Source organism: Fukomys damarensis, unplaced genomic scaffold, assembly GCF_012274545.1.
Source record: "Fukomys damarensis isolate Sample0158 unplaced genomic scaffold, DMR_v1.0_HiC HiC_scaffold_29, whole genome shotgun sequence".
Taxonomy (NCBI): Eukaryota; Metazoa; Chordata; class Mammalia; order Rodentia; family Bathyergidae; genus Fukomys; species Fukomys damarensis.
In genome coordinates, this window is record NW_022900941.1 from 15278446 (window position 1) to 15294103 (window position 15658).

General features: G+C 44.6%; 1 protein-coding gene across 10 annotated transcripts in view; it reads right to left on the minus strand.

Moving 5' to 3' along the window:
• The window catches only part of Nckap5 (NCK associated protein 5), an 855349-nt gene that overhangs the window by 42813 nt on the left and 796878 nt on the right, over window positions 1–15658 (minus strand). The window lies entirely within an intron of this gene.

The window sequence follows — 15658 nt, forward strand, 5'->3', positions numbered from 1 at the left end:
AAAAAAAAATAGTTGTCTGTATAGGACTATGGACATGTATATAAGGGAGTGATCTTTGTGTTCCAAACAGTAAAATTAGATTTTGAAAATGATACCTGGGGAGAATTCTGGGACCCTCTTGAACACCAGAGGCTGCTGAATCCTGAAGCCTGGAGCCTGGTTTCCTACTTATCACCACATTTTCCCCAGAGCAACAGAACCTCAAGCCTGGGGCTTGATATCAGGGGCTGCAGAGCCTGATATCAGCCCACAGAGAGGCAGGAAGATACATGTCCAGGGTGGAAGAAATGTTCTGTAGCTGGGTGTGCTGGTACACGCCGGTCATCCTAGCACTTGGGAGCCTGAGGCAGGAGGATTGTCAGCAGTTCAAGACCAGCCTGAGCTACATAGTAAGTCCACGGTCATCCTGAACTGCACAGTGAGACCTTGTCTCAACAAAACAAAAACAGAACACACTCTGTAGGATACTGCTTTGCATGAGGGTGCCTTAGATAAGCAAGCTGATGAGGAGGCTGGGAGGATACCATCAACCTTCTGTCTGCATAAAGCCAAGAACCATCTTGGCTGGGAAGGGTATTATCTCCTCTAATCAAATTCCTCAAAGAGTGAATTGATTTACTAATTTATAATAAATTTCCTAGTCTAATTAGACATGGACCCCCCCCCATATAGCCTCACCATATCTCAGGTTCCCACATAATTGTATTTGAAAACAAAGATGCTGAGTGATAGTTTGGAGTATTACTATTTGTTACCAGAGTAAATAAAGAGGCAGGAGAATGCTGCTAGGCTTGTTTTGGGGAACTTTAAATCAGTCCTTTCCCAGAATAAATTTCAACAGCAGATATTTCCTTTAATGAAACTGTATAGCCTTGGCTAATTTATGAGGGAAGTTCACCTTCCTGGGGCTTTCGCTTCATATTATTTTGGCTTATATATTATTTTAAATTCCCTGCGCTCTCCCTTCCTTACTCCAATATCCTTAACCTTAAATTCTAGAAAGTTTTCCTTCTCTTGGTCCACTGAACCAATGAACATAATGTCCGATGAACATAATACTGCTCATATTTACCAACACTCTGTAAGGTGAACCCCTGTCACATCTGTTGTCACATCTGAAATATACCATCAGAAGGCCCAAGGTGGGCATCATGCGGCAGATGGAACTGATAGTCAGGCCAATGTTATTCCTGCAGGATCACAAGTCAATTAATGGCACATTCACAGCCAGAAAGCAGATGTCCTAACTCCCACTTAGGGGCCTTTCTAACACTCAAAGCTCAATGGTCTGTGGATTCCAAGAAGTAATTGAGGAACTAACAGAGTGATTCACTGAATGATGCTTGACACATGTTTCTTGACAGAGCTTCTGGTTGCTGGCGAGGAACCACGGTTTTACCTGAGCCAGTCTGCTTTGTTATATATTAAATGTGTGTTTTCAGGTTCAGGGCGAAAGGGGAAAGCTGGCTTAAGAGACTGAAATAGTCTCTTCCTTGATCCTGAAAATGAGGGACCTTAGACAATGAGAATGTGTCTACTCCCTTTCCCCACCACTCAATGGTTCATACATTGCTTTCTCCTCTTGCACACTATACTAAGCACATCTAGAAAGACTCTTCCTGAGTCCTTTCTTTACCCTCCTCTCTCGCTTCAAGACAGCACCTTCTTACCCCGGGGTTTTATTCTTCAGATTATCATTAATCTTCCTTGTCTAAACTATTCAGTGGGAACAGTTCTGGCAAAGGGGCTCATTCCAAATGTCACTATGTACTTTTTCAGCCAAATATGAAATTCTTTGGTCTACAAGGAGACCCAAACACCTGTTGATTACGTTTGTTTGTTTGTTTGTTTGTTTTTCCATTTTTCATCTAATTGCAATTTATCTGCCTTATCAGGGCAATGTGAGGATTATCTGTTCTCGGGTAACTTTCAAGTTTGTAAAGGATTTCTGCCTCCTCAGGGCACATGATCTCTAAGAGAGATGGAGCTGAAATACTAATAAGAGATTTAACGTGTAGCAGCCTCAAATAACCTGCACTCTGCGTTACCACATCAGACAGCTGGTGTCTTCTTAACACCTTCTGACAAAGGCACCAGGAACACAATCGACAGTCAAGGGTATACAGGCAGGTAGGAGGAGGAGCTTTTATTTCAAAGCCCCCTTGGAAGAAGCACATCTTGTACCTTAACCACCCAATGAGATAGCTGGGCTTGGGGTTGGGGGCTGGGGCACTGCTAGGGATGCTGTGGTATATGACTACTGTCACATTTTGACACAAAAGTTTTGACAGCTTCTCTGTCCCAATGAGCATTTCTGATACTCAAAGGTTAATATTCTTTGGACTTGTAGACACCACTGACATTTTATGCCTAACGACTTTTGGCTGTCGGGGGTCTGTTCCAGGCATTGTAGGATGTTTAATAGCATCCCTGGGCTCTAAACATCAGAGAGCCCCTGCCTCTTGTTAGTTGTGATAACCCAAAATGTCTCTAGACACTGCCAAACATCTCCTCAGGTGGGTGGGTAGGTAACAGTCATTCTGGCTAGGTGATCTGGTCTGAACACTGTTTTACTGTTTTCAGATTGGGGTACAGCTCTACACAAAAGCCAACCTCAAACATGTGCACAGGGTTATATAAATGTCAGGGTCCCTGGAAGCCACTCTCTGCCAGCCCCTATCAAGTTATGTTTCATTGTGCTTAACCCACGTGAAGCTGAGGGGGGCACACACATTTTCACAAATAAATCGGCATTCTATTTGTCGCTTCTTTCCTTTGAGATCCATTTTCTACTCTCCTTTCTGCTCTGGCAACCAAAGATGGCTAGTCTTCACAGCATTATGTATCAGTTACTCCCTCCACTTATCCCATGTTAAATGAGGAATTCGTTTTTTCTTTGAAATTCTACTTTTCAAACTCCCTTTGAATGTCCTCAGCTGCAACATATCCGAACACAAGGGGTAGAACATTGGGGGTGCTATGACGATGGGGGACATCCATCAAAGAGTGACAAACTCTGGGGGGAGCAGCTCTTCCCTCCAAGATGTCTCATTAGGTCCCCAGGCTTGGCCTCTATCTCCTCTGCACCCCACAGTCCAATTTAATTGAGTGAAGTCCTCGCCACAGCACACTGCTCTTTGGACAGGAGGGTAAACTCATTCTGTCCATCATGACATTTGCTTTTTTAAGGGCCTCACAATATGCAGCTGAAATAATTAAATGCAGGTCACATCGCAGCGTCCCCTTTCCAGCCTGTCTGAGGGCACAGTGGGCTCTTTCTGGTGGTTAGCTTTCCACCACGTGACTTTCAGAAGCTGGTTGTTTGTTTTGTTATTGTGAATGACACTTCTCACTAGAAACCCCATCCCTCAGCACAGCTAAAAGCTATGAATAGCTGAAAGGGCTGCGGATATTCTGAAGATGCATAAATGGTGACAGAGAGATAGCTGAGACTCTGGTTCTACCAAGGGTCTCAGAGCAGCCTGCTTGTCATAGGCAGTACTTCACATTTATCATCCAGAAACATTTAATGCTAGGAGACAAATCCCCTGTGTTCCAATGCATATGTCTTTTCACTTTGACGTGGATGGGCTTGTCAACAATAAAGCAAATCTTTAAAATGCACTAATAAGAGAAAACTTCCAGGAGGGACTAAAGATAACTCTCACCTGTACTGTCCATTTTAAACAACAGATTTCTCTGGGAGGAACTTGGAGCAATTATAATGAGTTTGGGTTGAGTTTAACCCAATGCTGATTTTGCACAATATAGAGATTTGTCATCTTTAAGTAATATGCCAGATGAACGCTTTAAAATAGATGCAAGTTTCGGTGAATTCTCTATAATATAGCAAAATCTGATTGCTCTATTAATAGGCAGAGTCTTTGGCCTTGAGAAGGCAGCATTTTTACAATTCATCATCTCTGCATAATTAGTTGTGAATCTCTACATATTCAAGCTGAGGAATTAACCAGGAACTGCAGCCGCCATCCCTCAGCGTCCCTTTCAATATTGCTCCACAGTCATCATTTCCTTGTGTTTTCCTAATTACTGCAAAACCAATTGTTTTTAACTCAACTGCCCTGGCTCTTTGTAATTTGTTGAGTGTAATTACCTTCAAGTGAAGAAAATGTACTTCTTGTTCAGGAAACTGTGGCTTGATTACACGGGCATCATCAGGTGGCTGTGTGATTGCAGTTGTGACTTTGCATATTTCATCTGACCACTGCATTGTGTGAGTACGGAGCTTGGCCGGGGTGGGGGGCTCCTAAAAGAAGGCCTCATCCTGCAGAGATCTGTAGATCTGACTGGGATTTTCTTTGGAGAAGTAGTTTGATGAAAATCAAAAACCAGTATAAACTTTAGCTCCCCACTCGGAGTAGCCAACAGTATGCACATGCGATGAAATGCAATGGTTTTGGATTCCATATTATCTCCTCTCTCCTATGATCTTCTTCTCATCTCATTAACCTGCCCCTGTGACTCAGGTTCTGTCTGCACTGGCTGGACACGTTGCATTGTGTGAGTACGGAGCTTGGCGGGGGGGGGGCTCCTAAAAGAAGGCCTCATCCTGCAGAGATCCGTAGATCTGAATGGGATTTTCTTTGGAGAAGTAGTTTGATGAAAATCAAAAAGCAGTATAAACTTTAGCTCCCCACTCGGAGTAGCCAACAGTATGCACATGTGATGAAATGCAATGGTTTTGGATTCTGTATTATCTCCTCTCTCCTATGATCTTCTTCTCATCTCATTAACCTGCCTCTGTGACCCAGGTTCTGTCTGCACTGGCTGGACATAGTAGTTGCTGAATAAGCCCAATAAATGAGTGCACAGGTCAGGTCTCACCCTTATCCCCCCTTTTTTTCCATTTTTTAAAATCTGCTAGTCACTCTAACTGGAGGTTCTCAAAGAATAAATACTGCAAGAGCAAATGTTCTTATTCTTCTTCCTTTCTTACTTTCTCTCTCCTTCTTTCTTTCTCTCTCTTTTCTGTCTGGCTGTCTTTCAGATCATGGATGGGATGTACACTGAGTGATTCTCTAGGATATTTTTCAAACTGAGCCAGAGGATTTGAGTGTCAAGCCAATAGGTAGGAGCTTATTTAGGCAAAGCAACACAAGTATGTTCTGATAGACCTCTAACAACCTCCACGAAGACACATCAATGAAGAGTAAGCTTTGATTCTACACCCTTGAGAAACATGGGTTTTTATTTTTTCTAGCACAGGCCTCAGAGAAAGAGAAAGATGTTTTTCTTGGCTTTCCCTTGGTACATAGCTGCTCTAAGTCACTCTTTCTCTGGACAAGAGTCAAAGATAATAATTGCGTACCTATAGAGCTATCCAAGGCCTTGATCCATTCAGTGTGTTGCATTTTTATTTAGCATATGTCATGTGCCACGGCCTGTGCTAAGTTCAGATCATGAATAAGAAACAATCCTGGTTATACTGCAGAAGTTGAGCATACAAAGAAGTACACCAAGTGACAGGTGAGAGAAAAAGTGCAGGGTATGATTGGGATATGGGAATGTGGATACAGGAGCATCCTGAAAGACGTCCTGAAGGAGGTGAGTCTGAATTGAACCTCGAAGAGAAATTAGGTGAGCGGTTGGAGCCTCACAGGATCTTGCATCGAGCATGCAGCAGGTATTTTAATGATGCATAAAGTTTGTTAGAAAATTAAACAAAACAAAACAAGGTTGAGCCTGCTGTAGTGGCACACTCCTGTAATCCCAGCACTTGGAAGGCTGAGGCAGGAGGATTCTCATGAGTCCAAGGGCAGCCTGAATTATGTAACAAGATGCTGTCTCGAAAAGTCTACACATGAATGAACAAATGATCCTAGAGAGGCAGGGTCATGGTCAAGGCCAAGGTCAAGGTCAAGGCCCAAGGATAGCTTTGTGGGCTGAGCTTTGTAAGAGGAGGAGACTGAAGTTTTCCTTTTTTTTCTTCTTCAATCTGATACATTTTAAATAGTAACTTGCTCAAGACAGGCAATTTTACAAGAAACAAGTTCTGATGGTGATCCAGACATTTATGTATTCAACTAAGCACATTTTTATTGAGTATCAGGTTTTTGCACTAGGTCTGCTAATGACATCTTCCTTTTCTGAAAAGGGCACAGGAGCTTCAGTCCTTTTAAAGTCCTTCTATTATGTAAGTTTAACTCTGTGAACTAAGATCGAGTCAATGTTACTTGAGAGGTACTTGGTCTCCTCCTCTGTAAAAATCAAGACAAAATGTCTGTTTTGTAAAGTTCTCATGAGGAATGCATGAGGAAGTCGTATCAGGAAAGATGTCTGGCCCTTAATCACGGACTTGTTCACAGAAGTAGGCTTACTGGGCTCAACAGACTGGAGTTTGAGTGATCCCATTTTTGGTAGGAGGAAGAACATAAGTCAGGTCAGTGAAGAATAAACAGAACATTCTACAGAAATGCAGCCCAGGAAAATCTTAACCAAGAGGGGGTCCTGAGAGGAGCCATTGATATACAAACGCAGGGATGGTGCTCTACTGTATCTTGCTGCTCAGGCTAAGGGGCAAACAAATTTGAGGGACCTGGGTTCTATTCTCAGATGGTTCTAGGGCCCTTACTTTGCCTTTTTGTTTTTTTAATATAAAAGTTTCTTTTCTGAGGTGTGATTGACAAACAAAAAGCTGTACATATTTAATGCATGCAAATTGATGAGTTTGGATGTAAGTCTGTGGTGCAATTGAAAACTACAATGAATGTTTACATTAAAAAAAAACTTATTACAGTAAAAGAAACATTGTCATTAACCCTCTCCCCTAACATTCCCTAACATTGCTTTAAACCCCTCACCTCACCATTCTTGCCCCTTTCTGAAGCACTTCTGGAAGTCTTTTTTGTATCTTTATTGGCACTGTTGAGGCTGCCTGGAGGTCCTACATAGATCCAGAGCTTTTACCTCTCATGAGGAACAGACAGAAGTTGAATGGTGCCAGATCTAGGGGATGAGTACACATCTTAACGCTGTCACGACTCTGCCTTTCTGTTGAATGGCACTCGGCAGCAGCAATCGCGGCATTTTTTAACGCACCTCCTAAAAACACTCACAGAGAGGACTTCTAGAGCTGCTTCAGAAAGTGGCAAGAATATTGGGATCAGTGTGTTTGAAACGAGGGTATGTATTTTGAGGTGATTGATGGCAAGGTGTCTTACTGCAGTATTTTAAAAAATTTAAACATTCACGATGTATTTCAATCATACCTCAGATATACCTGGACCCGAGATTTTGTAGATGATGGAGAATCACTGAAGGGTGTCCAGCAAAGGCACAACATGAGGGGATTGCACACGAGGAAAGCCAGTTTGGCAACACGGGTGGCTGATGCAGTTGAGGAAACTGAGAGTAACAGTGGGCTGACAGGCATGGGGCAGAGTGAGGCAGTGGAGGTGTGGAAACCAGCCAAGGGTCTGAACTGAGCCAAAGATAGAGGAACTGGAGGAGGTACGGATCTGAGGGGTATCTGGGAGTGAGGGCAGTAGGCCTTCACGATGGCCAGCACGCAGAGATGGAGACAAGGAAGAACCTCGGGTAGTTGAGAACTTCACAGAGGCATTTCTAAAAGCATGGAAAGACATTCCATTAAGATGGAGTACCTGGGAGGCAGGACAGATTTCCAGAGAATAATGTTTCAGTTTGGCTATATGCCCAGACTGGTAGGCTTGGCGCGACAGTTTGGGTCAGGAATGTCCTCCATAAGCGCACGCGGTAAACCTGGGCTTCCAGTTTGGAGTGATTGGGAGGTGGCAGAAAGGATAAGAGGTGGGGAGTTTAGGTTATTGGGAGCATAACCCTCTTTAAGGGGATAGTGGAATCCCAGCCCCTTCCTCTTCTCTCTCTTAAGATCCAGTCATGAGGTGAACAGTTTTACTCCAGCACATACTTCCCACCATGATGTGTATCCTCACCACAGGCCCCAGCGTTACAGTTTATTGTGCCCTGAAACCTCTCTTTGTAAGTTGATTATCTAAAGTATTTTGTTATAATAACGGAAAGCTAGCATACATGGTAACGATGGTAGGCAGCCAGGTAGATGAATCAGAAGCTTGGGGGATGTGTCTTAGCTAGAGATTGTTATTCCACTTTTCACTAGCCAGGTCCAGGGGGTTCAGCCAGGGGTGAGAGTCCCCCCTCTCCTTCCCTCCCTCCCTCACTCCTTCATACTGAAATTGAGGTTTGCCGCTGTATTCCCCCGCCCGAGTCCTCTCCTCAGCCTCCATTTGGCCCCGACTTGCTCTGTCCCTTCTGTTCCCTGCTCTGTGCCCTTCATGTGCCTCCTCCAAGGCCTTGCTTGCAGGAAAGGGGCAGGGATATTCGTTTTGCCCAGCTTGGCAAATTAGAGGGGGCAGCTCTGTGGAAACAAAGCTACAAAATTACTTCCATCTGTGCTTTCACCCACTGGGCCACCTACCCAAGTCTTAAATCCTGCTCCCGCTGCTGACTCTGTGCTAACAACTTGGGAGTCCTTAAACATTTTTCAAAGTCAAACTAAAGAAACCAACCTTGAAAGAAAAGACATGTATTTACTTTCGTGTTTTATGAGCCTGTAGGCAGGGTTCGAGAAAATAGGTTTCTTTTACCCTATTTGGTGTGAGGCAAAGTAGCAAGTGTGCAAGGAAAACCAGGCAACAAGCGGCCACAGGCCTGTATTTGAAAGGGAGGCCCGGCCTTGCTGTGACTGGCAGGGGATGAGCAGCAGGCAGGTGGTGGGAGGGCACAGGTGAGAGATCCAGCTCTGGAGGACAGACTGCCACCATCTAATGTTCTCTCCTGCCCCAAGGAAGTTTCAGGGAATCAGGGAGAAAGGGTGTGTTCAAAGAGGGCAATCATCTTGGCAGGCATGCAATGAGGCTTCAGCATCTACTGGCAAACTCCATTCTATAGCTGGATACCTCTGTTATAAAAACCTTGATATTTACATAGGGAATGCAGGGCTGGGAAAGCCAGACTGTCAGAGGTATATGTGATGACAGGGCAGTAGAACTGTCACTCAAGGGGACAAAATCTCCACTGGCTCCTCAAGGCATACACGCTATTCAGTTGTCCTCAGTGGTTTCTATTTCCCAGTTTTATGCTACTTTTGCTAAAGTTGACAAGGTTAATGGTGTGTTGTCTACCCTAAGCATTTCTTCCCAGGATTTCTTGGAGGCTAATGCACACCTTCATCCATGCCAGCTGTCTGCTCACAGCTTGGCCCTTCTGGGAGCACCACTGGCAGCCTGTGGAGGTGTGCACATGACAGTGCTTCTGCAACAAGGCCAGTGTGAAAGCACAGTGCACACTGGGAGAGGGAAGAACTGTTTTGCTGGCTGTGCCACTGCAAGGACCTCAGTGACTTCTCCCAAGAAGCACCATTTGCCCAGAAGTAGAAGTCATAGAAAGCTCGTTGGAAAGTGGGATTTTGGAAATGGGATAGCAAAAGTGAATATATAGAGGAGAAAATTCAGGCTGTGGCTCACTTCATTTTTTCATTTTTAAACTTCTTAAAAAGTTCAAGGAGCAGTTTTTACATTCACCTGGACCCACAGCCATAACCTGCTGCTTCTTTATGGCCCTGCAGAACTCATTTAAACAAGCCCATGCTAAAATGTGAACTCTTAAGGAAGTTTTCTCAGGCCCATGCACACTCTCACTTGGAGTCACAGAATTGGTCTTAATCTGGGTCAATTTAAAGGACATTTTCAAAATGCCATTAGGCCACCTTCACTGCCTCCATCTTCACTTACTTTGCACACTCACCCCTGGAACCTGACTGCCAGGGTGTCAGTCAGGATTGCATTTAAAGACTATGTGCCTTCTTTCAAAATAAGCAACAGATAGAATGATGGACCTCCGCCCGACATAAAGTCATCCCTTGGTATCTGGTGGGATTGGTTCTAAGATCTCCGGTGAATGCTCAAGTCCTTCATATAAAATGGTGTATTCACATGTCACACACACACACACACTCACAGTTTGTTTAAATTACTTCTAGATGATGTATAATACTTAACATCATGTAAATGCCATGTACATAGTTGTTTAGGGACTGAAAAGGAAGAAAAGCCAAATATTTTTGATCTACGGTTGGTTCAATCTGTGGACGCAGAACTGGTGTTTATGGGGCCACCTGTGTTCTTCACTTGGCCTTGAAGGTCTCGCGTTTGTCCCCAGCCAGCCTCCTCCCTCACAGCATGCTCCCGCTCTGTCTCCATTCCTCAGTCCTTTCTTCCCTGACCTCTGAGGTGAAAGAACAAGGTTTTCTCTCTCTCCACTCCTGATCTCACTTCCTCTCATACCTTGAAATGATGTCTACATGCCTAGCGTGCCCTGGTCTGATGCACTCCAGACTCACTTAGTCGACTTCCACGAGTCACCCCCACCTGCAGGCTTCACGACACCTCCAATTCACTTGTCCACGTGAGACTCGGGATGCACCTCCCAAGCCCCACCATCAGCTGTCTCTACTTCAGTCCATCATATTGGCCCTTCTGAACCCCATCCTTGGAGTCATTCTGGACCACTTGTTCTCCCACGGCCATCTCCCTCAAAAGGTCCATCAGTGACCTGGACTGTGCTCTTAGTTAAATTGGGAATCAGGTCATTGTTATTCCCTGACCTGTACAATGAGCCCTAAGTGAGTATTCATACTTAAATCAAAATTAATTAAAATTTTAATAAAAGAGAAATAGTCCAAGTAGGAATTCTTATGAAAAGTAGAACAAAACAAATTTGAAAACTCATTTCCTTCTTGCAATGGTCATGTACCCAGTGCGTAAGACCCAGGAAGACAGGAAGCATTTCCACTGCCGCAAGAAACTTATCACCCAGGCTTCTCACTTCCATTCATCATCCGCAGCCTGGCCCACACCCCTGGATGTTCCTGCCTGGTTGCTTGTAACACCCTTCAGCTGACGTTGCTTCTTCAGCTGATGTTGCTGTCTTGATCCTTTGAAAATGTCTCTGCTCACATCGCTTCTGTACCGAAGACTCCAAAGTTCCTGTCTATATCTCGTAGAGCAGAAGCACCCACAAATTCTGGTCCCCTTACTCATGTGATCTCATCTTGTCCGTCTGATTTGTACTCTCTGCCACTGAGACAAGTGCCCCTGTTCTGGCCTCAGGTCTGAGCACTGGCTTCTCCCTCTGTGAAATGCTCTGTCCCCCGTCCTCCTGGCTCCTCCCTCTTCTCCTTCTGCACAAAGGTGCCTTTTCAGCGTGGCTCGTTCTGACTGCTCCATCTGAACGACAACACCTCTCTTACCCAGTTCGTCCTTTTCTCCCTCACTCTACTTCACCTGTCTTTTCATAGCATTTACCTTCTCTGAACAAATGACACACATTTACCACAACAGTTTATTGTGTCTCTTGTCTACTGCCTGACAGACATCTCTGTCCATATACTTATCTCTGGCAAACTGGCCTTATCAAGACGGCTTAAACAAATACTGCTCAGGTGCTCCATAATGAAGAGGCAGAACTTTCCAGCTGGAAGAGGCCCAGAAAACTGTTTTTTTGGGTGGGCAGGTAAGGGCTGGTGAAGCAATTCACTATGGACCCCTGGGGGCGGGGTCAAGGAAAGAACTAGGACTAGAGCTGGCCTGGTCCTAGGTGACTTTACTTGGCTAGCACAGTGAATTCCTTTTCCCTTCTGTCCCAACTGGTAGGGACACTGATGAACTGCAGAGAACCACTAGGGATTGCTAACTAAAACATCAGGGCTATTTGCTATTTCTTTTTGGTAAGTGCTACACAGTTTATTGAACATAGTTTGTCTCCAACGAAAGCCATGTTTAGTGTGGTCCCAATGTAACGGTGTTGAGAGACTGGGATCATGAGGGATCAACACCTGAATGGATTAACACCCTTCTCATGGGGGGTTAGTTCTCATGAGAGCAGACTGTCCTACAGCAGGACAGCTCCTTCTCTCCCTCTCCTTTTGCACATGCTTCCTTCCCTTAAGCCTCCATCGTGAGGCCTTCACTAGAAGCTGAGCAGATGCTGGTGCCGTGCTCCTGGACTTCAAAACTATAAGCTACATGCACTCCTTTAAATCACTTAGTTTTAGGTGTTTTATTATAGGAACAGAAGCAGAATATGACCACAGGCCTCTGTGTGACTCACCCATGGGTCCTACTTCCCTGATGTAAGGAGCAAGGAACAAAGTGACGGGTTAGATTAACTGGCTATTGTGGTATGTCAGTTTTACCCCTTCTATCCCTGTGTTACAAACACCCAGGTCATCTGAGAATTTGAGATTGAAAGGATCACTAGATTCCATTTTCCCTGAAGCAGCATACCAGTCTTATGTTCAAGAAGAAAGCCATAGTTCCAACATATAATTTCTAAATTAGTATTTGTGAACAAGTTGACTAAGAGGAGAAGCATAATCCTTCATTGCATCATTAAAAAATTTCTAAAAAAATCCAGAATGGTTAGAAGAAAAGCAGACTATAGATCTCATTTGTGTTAGGGGTTTGTGTGCCCTCATATCTTTAAGGAAGTGCTATCTGAAAAAAAAATATACACACACACATATTATATAATTATTATAATTATATTATATATATATAAAATATATATAATATATAATATATGCACCAAGGGATGATGATGATTTTTCTACTGCTGGCTTTGATCAAAAGAAAAAGACAGGGAGGGAGCCTCAAAAGCACATACAGACATGTTCATAGGGCTGAGCTACGCAGCATGATGTTAGCAAAGAGCCCTGAAAGCTCCATCCATGGCCCACTGGATGATTTAACTTGCCAAAGTATGTAATTAAGAGCAAAGTTATCTTTATAGTAATTCCTTCATTATTGAGATATCTCAATTGGAGGCTGTTTTAGAGATGCTAGATCTGGAAATAAAATCCTTACAGACTGCACTGCAATCGCTTCTCGGCCTTTTGGCTAAGATCAAGTGCAGACTGCACTGCAATGTCATGAAGATTATACCCAGAAACAAATTGATGCACAAAGACAATCTTCTGTACGTACCACAAAATTAGATCTCAGGAGGGACATGGAGCTGAGATGAAAAATCAAGGTGGGTGGGGGCTGGGCACAGTGAAAAGCAGACTCAGCAGCTTGCCAGAGACAGAAGCGTGCACGTGCCGGTTGCTCCTGGGTGTTGCCTGGAGTGGGGCTCCTTATGGTGTTCACTAACTTCCCCCTTCCAGCTTCAAAATCTTATTTTCATAGTCCAGATCACTGTCACTGTCACTGCTACCCCTGGCAGACCATGTATATATGTTTAGTATCTGGCCCTAAACTCAGTAATATGAGACTGTGAAAACCATTCACACAAATATAAATGGGGCAGAGTATCTGAAGAGGACGTGAGACTGTTTACACATGCATGCACGATGTTTGTGTGTGCAGTTCCACCTCCACTGCCCAGCCCCCTCTACCCAAGAAGAACTCTGGTTGGCTGGTTTCTCTGCCTCCTCCCGAGGGGCTGGCACAGTGTTTTCATTTACCAGGACTGCAGAAACGGGCCTGTAATAATAAAGCCAAGGAAGTCACCCCGCTGTTGTCCCAGGCTCTGGCAGGCCCCCAAAGTCACCCACTCTGCGTTGTGCACACTGCTTTGTGGGTCTCATTTTTCTGAAGTGTCTATCATGAGCTGCTGTTTCAAGCCTAAAGGCTTATTTAGTTAACTGATCTCTTCGTTGGTGTTCAAGTATGTGAGAGCATTATAGACAAGAACCTTGGGAACAAAAGAACTGTTCGCCTACTTTATATTTCTACCCACAAAATGAAGGTAGCTTTGAGAAAAGTAAGCAACTGCTGCCTCTCTCCCACCCGCCTCTCTTTCTCCCCTTCTCCCCCTCTCTCTCCCTCCAATCTATGGATAGACAGTTCATGGGTCAGGGGACTCAGTTTCCCCTCTCGCTCACAGGCACACACAGCCTGACCGCCCAGGATGTTACTTGAGCAGCAATAATGCTATGTTAGGCAGTTTCTGAGCTGGTTGATATTACAGGAACCATTTTCCCCTCTGCGCACAAGTACAATACTGGATCCAGGACTGCAGCTGCTATGGTTGTGCCAGGGGAAAAGGGTGATATTTGGGCTCCACTTTTATGTTTGCAGATTACCCTCTCGGTGCCTGTTATTCTCCTCTGAAGAGTTTTGTGATGGGTTTGAAAAGCTTGTTTAGAAAGGTGTCAGTTGGTTGGGAATTGGAATAATATATTTTAGCTTAGAAGCTCCCTCAGCTGGGGTTATAAATTCAAGCAATTATTCATTTTTTTCATTTGTTCATTTCCTTTCTCATTCACCAACTTACTCAAGAAATGTTAACTGAGTACTTAAAACCATATTCTTGGAACACTTTCTGGGTGTGACGAAACATATTCCTTCATCTTTCCATTCAGCAAACACTAGCTGAGCCAGTCACTGAGGGTCCTTGGACTGTAAAGCTAATTCTTGCTTCACCTTTCCCTACCTGGCAGTCAGTGAAGCGGGGTTCAAAGTTCCAAGACCCAGTGGTGGCTTTCTTAAGTCAGGGCAGGATTGTCAGTGCGCACAGCCAGCACAAGATGAGCAGCTTCGAAGGGGACTTCAGACAGAGAGTGTACTGATGGCTATGCATATCATGGGAGCACTGCCCAGCCAGGACATGTGAAGAGCACAAGTCCCCTCTGGGCTACCACTGTTACTTTGTTTTTACTTTTGTGGTATTGCTCAAATGCCTTTGCCACCGTCATCAACTGCTGGCTCCAAACTGGTTTCCTCCACTTCCCTTCCAACTCAGATTATCTTAAGAGATTCTTCACTTTCTAGTCACTAAAGCAAGAATAGAGTCTCATGAAACAGTGGTAGCACTGCTACTACTGTGTTCTGTGAGCCAGCAGCGTCAGTGTGTCCTGGAAATGCATGACATTTTTAGGTTTCACATATACCACGTTAGACATGTGTAGCCTTCCGGGTGATTCAGATCAGCTCAGGTTTGGAGACAACTGGTTTGGGAGGGCCCTAATGGTTCTGCATTTAATTTAAGGCAGGGAAGAATACAGCAGTTTGTTCCTTTGCCTCACAAAGCCGCTTCCTGGGGAGATAGTCCTTCTAAGAACTAGACAGAGAACTCAGAGGGCCCAATTTCAGCCTCTTTTCACTCCCACTTTCACTAGGATCCTGAACTTGGTCAAGGATGCTGCCAGAGTTGGTATTCGCTGCAGCACATTGAGGCTGTGGACCCAGAAATCTCTTCCCGCTTGTACGTGCTCTCAAGGCATGACACTCAAGGCGGAGAGAAGCCTGGTTACAGTAGGTGTAGAAAATATAGATGTGGGAAAATCTTGGCCATCCTCACCACAGCAGGGCAGAAACCAGTAAAGATTTGGAGGGAGCTCCAGATGCGACCTTTGGGAGAGCCAAAGCCGCAGAAGTGAGAAGAGGAAAGGAAGGGCCGAGAAGCTCTGGTGATTAAGCTCTGTAACCCTCCTCCAGCCTTTTCACTAGGAGGCACCACCCAAGACCTTGAAATCCTGTAGGATGTCAGCCCCAGGAGAAGCTGAGAAATAGGGAGCAGGCTAAAAATGGTCACAGTAATAAGCTGGAAGAGGAAAACAGGACTAAATACCATGTAATACCCAGAGGATGAACAAAGATCCCCTGAGCCATGAGCTCCTCCTTACAACCAATCA